We start from the raw sequence: 8,506 nt of genomic DNA, 5'->3' as shown, positions 1-8,506 counted from the left end.
GTAGCAGGAACAAAGATTCAGGGACCTAAGTGCCACATGAAGAGCTCTAGGAGACATGCTTACAGATCAGCTGTTAATCTCCCAGACACCAGACAATATTAGGCTGGGAGGAGGGGAGAAGAAATGTACAGGGTAACTGAAACAGAAGAGGAGGAACTAACAAGAGGAATGAAGAGTCCTTGAAGTGGGAGCAGGAAGAACCAGGAAGAGAGTGAAAACAAGAAATAGAGTACAGAGAATCCAAAAGACAAGCTGTCCTAGAGCATGCACCCCCCACTCCAACTCATAACCTGTGAACAACCCGCCTTTCAATAGGTTTGCACACTTGTGGTCCCCTTGAGTAGAGATTGGGTCAACTGGCCACCTTGTATGCATAGAGCACGCAGGGAGAACATCCAGCTACACAAAGTGCAACCAAGAGAAGCACCTGATTAGAGGGACAATGGAGAGGGGTCAAGTTCAAATTGTACACAATGACTTTCTGCCCTGAGCTATGTTCCCTAGGCCCGGTCCCAAAATTTACTAACAGGAACACAAACTACGGCCTAGGCTTTTTCCCACCAGCAAGCAGCAGATATATCTAAGGTAATATGAGTTCCTGAGTGGCAAGTAATGGAGAACCCAAGCACTATGTGAAAACAACCTACAGCACCAGGAATAAAATGAATGTACCAAATGGAGTAAGAATTTAAATGAGTGTACTGAAACCCTCAAAGACATAAGGAAGAATATTGGAAACATGAAGCAAAAACAAGCAGCTCCAAACAGAAAACAACTGGAGAGACAATTACAAAAATACAAAGTTAAAATAAAGAACTCAATTGTTGTTGTTATGTGCCATCGAGTTGGACCTGACTCATAGCAACTCCTCCTTGGGTTTCCGAGTCAGCATCACTATGGAACTAGATTGCCCCATCTTCCTTCTGAGGAGTGGCTGGTGGGATTGAACTGCCAGCCTTCTGGTTAGCAGTCAAGTGCTTTAGGCACTACGCTACCAGAGCTTCTAAGAACCCAGTAGAGGGACTGAATAGTAGAATGATAGAGGCTGTGAAGGAATTAGCTCTAGAGAATGAACCCCCAGCCCAACTCATAACCTGTGTCAGTTGAGAAGCTCACTCAGAAGGTATCAGTAAGAGATACAGGCGTAGAAATACAAGCTTTTGTGGTGGGCAGAGGTAGTAATGACAACTTCTGTAAAACAGGGGATGCATGAACAACATAAAGAAGGGAATTGTTTTTCAATAAATGAATTTTATTAAAAGAAAAAGAAAAAGGTAAGAGTCCAAATGAAGGAGCTCATAGACAAATAAACTTTAAAAATATGTAGACAATTTTCAGTCAATATGAAAAGCATCAAAGAGAAAATTCTAAGAGCTTTCAGAAAGGAATGATATTGATAAACAGCAGACTTTCCATTAGCAACACTGGATGCAAGAAGGCAATAGAGTGGTGTATGGAAGAGTTAAAGGAAAAAATACTTGGAATGTAGAATTTTCAGGCCAGCAGAACTATTGCTTCAATGTGAGGGTAAATGTTTTTGGACATACACAGCCTCAAAAAGTTTGTTCCAAAAGACTTGTTGCACAAGACTTGCTTCTTAGAGGAAGTATTCCAGTAAGAAGAGAAATAAGGAAGACATTCATGACATATGAATGTAATGTTGTTGTTGTTGTTGTTGTTATGTGCCATCAAGTCGGAACTCATAGCGACCCCTCCTTGGGTTTCCGAGGCAGTATCACTACGGAAGTAGATTGCCCCATCTTCCTTCCGAGGAGTGGCTGGTGGGTTTGAACCGCCAGCCTTCTGGTTAGCAGTCAAGTGCCTTAGCCACTATGCTATCAGAGCTCCCATGAATGTAATAATGAATGATAAATAAATAATGCCAAAAGAATATATCCATACAAATTCCAAACCAAAACTCTAAGAAATATCAAAATGGCAGGTTCAGGGTAAAAGAGAACAGATGAGGGAGAGAACTATGGGGATAGACTTAAATTTATAAGGAAAAGTAAACACAAAGTAGTCTGAGCCTGTTAGGATTAGCTACTAGGAGAAAGAAATATGTATAATTTTTCAAATAAGCAGAAGGAAAAAAATCAATCTGTAGAATCTAGGAGAAGAGAAAGAAAAAAAGAAATTATAGTAAATAGAAGAATAAAAGAGAAGGCAGAAAAAAGTCTTGATGTACAGGACAGAACAGTAATTATAAGAATTTGAAATGGGCTTTTCTGATTACCTAGGGCTGCTCTGACAAGAACATACCACAAATAGGATGGTGTGAAGAAACAGGAGTTTATTCTCTTATAGTTTGGAGGCTTTAAGTCCAAGTTCAGGATGCCAGGCTCTAGGGGCTGGGTGAAAGCCCCTTAACCTTAGGCTTCAGCTCTGACTCCTGCTCCCGGCCCACTGGAGCTAGAGGCTTTTCTTCACTCAGACAGCTGCTGGCTGCTGAGGCGGACAAGCCCAAGGTTGACAAGTAAAAAGGCACAGTCCCAATATTACCAAACCACACGGCAGGCCATTAATTCAAGTCCATCGGAAGTCCCACGATCAGCAGAGCTTGGCAGGCTGCTGACCAATGAATCGGCTACATGCAGGGTTCAAGTGTGCCATAAGCTAGAGACTGTTCCCCAAGGCTTCTCCTTACGTATAGGAAGCAGACCACATCCCTAAAGTAGCTACTCAGCTGCTCACAGTGGATTCCACCGTGGAGCTGATGACCAGTCTCATCATGGGGAATACTACATCCAGCTGCCCAGCCACTCAACCAGGTGCAGCCAAGGTGACACACAAACTTAACCACCACATGGGCTGACTTTAAATTTGTCATTGAGGCAGACAAAATATTAGAGAAAACCCAGTTCAGTAACCTAAAATTACTGCTGAAATAGACATAATATCACTTTTAATGCATAGTGGAGCTGGTAGCAATTCCTTGCAGGCCAGAAAAAAAAAAAAAAAAACATGAATCCAGAAAGGTAAAATGAGCACGCAAGTCAGCGTTTTTCCTGTGGTTATCTGCCTAAAGCTTGAGACTCAATAGGCCATTTGCCCAGAAGAAAAAGCATTAGGCCCAAGCAAGTAAGGAGAGTAAATATCAGAGGATCTATACATGAAAATCCAGAATCCCCGAACCCTCAGCAGGTACAGCTAAAAGGCCCTCCCCCAGAAGGCTCTGCAATGAATAAACCAAAAGAAAAAGTTACCCAAGTCGTCATGTGAGTCCCCATTCCTGAGCGTTGGAAGCCTAAATTCATTCTATCTGTGTAGTCTGACGAACTTTCAGACAACATTTAAGAGTGATCCCAAATCATCTCATGGATCCTACAGTTCCATGGCATAGATAACCAGTAACTCTGTCCACAAATCAACACCCATGGAAGCAGCTGTCAAGAAATCAAACGATGTATTGCACTGGGCAAATCTGCTGCAAAGACCTCTTTAAAGTGTTGAAGAGCAAAGATGTCACTTTGAAGACTAAGGAATGCCTGATTCAAGCCATGGTATTTTTAATCACCACATATACATGCAAAAGCTGGACTGTGAATAAGGAAGAACGAAGAAGAATTGATGCCTTTGAATCATGGTGTTGGTGAATAATATTGGATATACCATGGACTGCCAGATGAACAAACAAATCTGTCTGGGAAGAAGTACAGCCAGAAGGCTCCTTAGAAGTGAGGATGAGCAGAATTTGTCTCACATACTTTGGTCCTGTTGTCAGAAGGGACCGGTCCCTGGAGAAGGTGATCATACTTGGTACAGTAGAGGGTCAGTGAAAGAGGGGAAGGCCCTCAATGAGATGGACTGACACAGCGGCTGCGACCAGGGGCTCAGGCACAGCAAGGATTGTGGGGGTGGCCCAGGGGCAGGCAGGGTCTTGTTCTGTTGTACACAGGGCTGCTGTGAATCAGAGCTGACTGGACGGCACCTAACAACAACAACATAAAGAGAAATGAAGTTCTGATACACGCTACGACTTGGATGAACCCTGCAAACATTATGCTAATGAAAATAAGCCAGACACAGGAGGACAAATAGTGTACCATCCCATTTATATGAAATATCTAGAAAGAACAAATACCGAGAGACAGGAAGTAGATCAGTGGTTACCAGGGGTCAGAGGGGGGAGAACGGGAAGATAATGTTCAATAGGTACAGAGTTTCTGGTTGGGGTGCTTGGTGAAAGGTTTCGGAAACAAGTTCTGGTGATGGCTGAATAACATTATGAACGTAATCAATGCCACTGAAGTGTACACTTAAAAATGGTTAAAGTAGTGAATTTTATGTTACATGTATTTTTACCACAGTCCAAAAAATCAAGACTATATAAGAAAATCCTGCCTGGGACTCGGGCCCGGCCAATCGGGCGGGGCCGAGCAGGCCGAGCCCGAGGGTCTGGGGGTGGGGGACAACGGGCCAGTTCCTGGTGCGTCGCGGGGGCGTTCCTTCAAGGGGAAGTGAGCAGGCTACGGCGCGGAAGCGGGGTGCGGTGGTCCGCCCGGGAGGCTCCCCGCGCTTTAAAACAATGCCCGCGGCGCGCGCGCGAACATGCAATGGCTGGTGCGCGTCGGGCTCGGCCTCCACGGGGTACCGTGGCTCGTCTTCGAGCTGGAGCCCAGCATCGGCTTCTGCCAGCGTTTTCCGCTCGGCTTCGGCTCCCAGCGCCTGAGGGGCCCCGACGGCCTCGCGTCGCCCGAGTCGGAGCCAGCGGGCCCTCCCGGGGAGCCGTCGGGGCGATCGTGACTGCAGCCGCGCAGGGCGGCCGGCGCCGGGCTCCGCGGCGTCCCGGGCCGGGCGTGTGCGGCTCGGCCCACTGGGGCTACGTGCTGGGCTGCCGGGAAGAGTACGAGAAGCGCTCCAGCAGCGCCTTCCCGCCGCCGAGAGCCCAGATGCGCGACCTGGCGCGGGGCATGTTCGCCTTCGGGTACGACAACTACATGGCGCGCGCCTTTCCCCTGGACGAGCTCAAGCCCATCCACTGTGGCGGCCGGGGGCCCGACCGCGGGGACCCTTCAACTCTGAACATCAGCGGTGTCCTATGGAACTATTCATTGACTCTTGTTGATGCGTTGGATACGCTTGCAATAATGGGAAATTCATCTGAGTTCCAAAAGCAGTGAAATTAGTGATCAACAGAGTTTCACTTGACAAAGATTCCACCGTCCAAGTCTTTGAAGCCACAATAAGGGTCCTTGGAAGCCTCCTTTCTGCCCGAAGAATAATAACAGACTCCAAGCAGCCATTTGGTGGCATGTCCATTGAAGACTATGATAATGAATTGTTGCACATGGCTCGTGACCTGGCCGTGCCTTTGAAAACGCCAAGACAGGCATCCCCTATCTTCGGGTGAATTTAAAGAGTGGTGTTCCTCCTGACAGCAATGATGAGAGGCGCATGGCAGGAGCTGGTTCCCTGCTGGTGGAATTTGGGATTCTGAGCTGACTGCTGGGGGACCCCCATTTGAGTGGGTGGCCAGGCGAGCCCTGAAAGCCTTGTGGGACCTCCGGAGCAGTGACACAGGAATATTAGGCAATGTTGTGAACATTCAGACCGGCCACTGGGTTGGAAAGCAGAGTGGCTTGGGTGCTGGACTGGACTCCTTTTATGAATGCCTCTTGAAATCTTACATTCTCTTTGGAGAAAAAGAAGACATAGAAATGTTTAATGCTGCATATCAGAGTATTCAAAACTACTTAAGAAGAGGTCAGGAGGCCTGTAATGAAAGAGAAGGAGACGCCCCACTCTATGTCAATGTGAACATGTTTAGTGGGCAGCTGATGAACACCTGGCTCAACTCTCTGCAGGCCTCCTTCCCTGGACTGCAGGTCCTGGTACCCCTACCAGGGGAGGAAGATGCCATCTGCCTGCATGCATCTCACTATGCCGTATGGAAACGATTCTGAACCCTCCCTGAGAGAGATAACTGGCAACTACAGGTCCCTGATGTTCTCTTCTACCCACTGAGACCAGAGTTAGCGGAATCTACCTATCTCCTCTATCAGGCCACCAAGAATCCCTCCTACCTCCACGTAGGAATGGATATTCTGCAGAGTCTGGAAAAGTACACCAAAGTCAAGTGTGGGCGTGCCATGCTGCATCACGTCATAGACAAGTCCACAGAGGACCGGATGGCGGGTTTCTTCCTCAGCGAGACCTGCAAATACTTGTATCTGCTATTTGATGAAGAGAACCCAGTATACAAATCTGGAACCAGATACATGTTTGTAACTGAAGGACACATTGTCTCTGTGGACAGACATCTTCGGGAGTCACCCTGGAAGGAATTCTTTTCCGAAGAAGGCGAGCAGGAGCAAGAGGGGAAACCCGTGCACAGGCCCAAGTCTCAGGACTTGAAAGTCATCAACTCCAGCTCCAATTGCAATGGTGTTCCTGATGGGAGGAGATACTCCCTGCCCCTGAAGAGCATGTACATGCGCCAGACGGACCAGATGGTTGGCTTGATTTGATCCAGCGGCCTCCGGTGGCCTCTCTTCATGCCACACATTGATGACTGACTCCAAACCATGCCGAAATCCAGTCTAACGTGGAAAGGAGAACAGATGTCCAGCCATCCATGATGGTGTAGGGACTTCTATCAGCTGCTTACCTACTTATCATTAGTTCTTGCATTCTTTAGTGTTTCTCCTCTGTTCAATAAAATGCCCCTATTTTTCTTAAGGGTATAATTGGAAATGAGAACGTACATGCAAAGTGGCTTCTTAAGAAATGCTGGTGTTACTAAGCTCAATTGATGGAGCAACTTCAGATTGATTTTCTTAGCTTAGTACTTTAGAGTCTGGGTCTCTTCCTTTGCTGGCACTCCCCATATTTGCAGTATTGCTACCCCTGCATTGGGTACTGTGAATGGCTTTCTCTGGAAAAGAGCCTGAGGTCTCCTTGGCACTCCTTTCTATTGCATTGAAAATGTCATCCTGTCTGCCTCTCCTGCAATAATTGGGTTCTCCCCTAGATACCAACCAGTTTTGTTTGGGGGGGGTGGTGGTTCATTTTTACCCCCAAGTATTCTTCAAAGTGTTACAGATCATTTGCATAAGAATAATGGTCTTATCAGAATTCTCACTGGTAGTCTCCTCTAAGTTATCACCTCATAGTGTTAAGAAGTTAACTGGCATTTTGCATTTATTTTGAATATGAACTTACCTGAGGAATGTTCATAGTTCCAGAACCAGGTGCCTTTTCAGGAGAGAAAAATACCTAAGGTTGTCTGAGCCTATGTCCCAAGGATTCCCAGTTCTGACCATGTTTGGGTTAGAAGTTTGTTTGATGTTTATTTTCAGTGTCTAGTGCCAATTAGCTAAGTCAGGGGGAAAAAAGGTCCAAGACTTTCTGGCATCTCTGAGCAGTTCTCCCTGTGATAACAGGCTTTAGATGAGTGCCTTACACTGGTTTGGGTTTGAGTCACTGGCTGTCAAAGCTGTGCTATGGTTTCCACAGGCTCGTTTTGCGTCACACGTGGTGGGACCACAGTAAAACAGGGATGGGACTGAGTGTTGGTGAGGAAGCTTCCTGCAAGTGGCTTGGCCATTCTTCACCTTCAGCCTGACACAGACAAGGACAAGGTTGTGGTAAAATGCATGTTTTCTTTTTTATTAGTTCCTTACCCAGAACAGAAGTATCTCTCTCTGAACTGACACTGAGTGCCCATACAAAGCAGAGTTGCATGTGATCCTCGTCTGGCTTCTGTGGGCCGTCGGGAGTGGACGCCTTCCCACAGAAACACCCCAGCCTCCCTGTGTTTCTCACCGGCCACTGTGTGCCCACTTCAAATGATTCCATTTTAGTCTGAAAGCTAGAAATAAATGCTGTCTAAGCCATTGCATTTTTAATCAAAAGGGAGAAATTTGTATTCGTTCTTGGAAATTTAAGGGTTACTGTTTTTTTAAAATAGATGTATAATTCAGTTCTTTGAGAATTTTTAAAAGGGGATTTTCAATAATGTATGTATCACTTCTTTTAAACATTTTCTATGCAAATTGTTTCAAAGTAAAAAACATCAAATACTTAAAAAAAAAAAAAGAAAAAGAAAATCCTGCCACTCCTCGGAAAGAAGGTTGGGCAATCTACTTCTGTAGTGGTACCGCATCGGAAACCCAAGGAGGGGTCGATATGAGTCGGATCCCATTTGACGGCAGTGAGTTAGGTTTTTGTTTTTTGCTGTCTTAGCTACCTCCTGCTGCTCTAATGTGAATATCACAAGTAGGTGACTCTAAAGAACAGAAATTTATTTTCTTACAGTTCTAGAGGTTAAACATTCAAATCAGGGTCACCACCACATTGGTTGATTCCTTCCTTGTTCATAGCCCAGGCATTCCTTAGTTCCTTGGCTGGTAGATGATAATCACATGGTGTCTTTCTTCCTTCACATGGTGTGTGTGTGTGTGTGTGTGTGTGTGTTCTGATTTTTCATAACTCAGAGGTGATTGGGTTTAGGACTCTCACCCTATGGCCTCATTAACAAAACAAAAGAAAACCCCTATCTCCA

General features: G+C 46.0%; 1 pseudogene; it reads left to right on the top strand.

The window, feature by feature from the left end:
* Window positions 1–4,551: 4,551 nt before the first annotated feature.
* Window positions 4,552–6,470, top strand: LOC103198943 (annotated as a pseudogene).
* Window positions 6,471–8,506: the final 2,036 nt, after the last annotated feature.

This window comes from Orycteropus afer, unplaced genomic scaffold (genome assembly GCF_000298275.1).
Source record: "Orycteropus afer afer isolate SDZICR_OR568_19922 unplaced genomic scaffold, OryAfe1.0 scaffold00099, whole genome shotgun sequence".
Classification (NCBI taxonomy): Eukaryota; Metazoa; Chordata; class Mammalia; order Tubulidentata; family Orycteropodidae; genus Orycteropus; species Orycteropus afer.
Note: the sequence above shows the minus strand (reverse complement) of the source record. Positions and strands in the feature narration are given on the sequence as shown.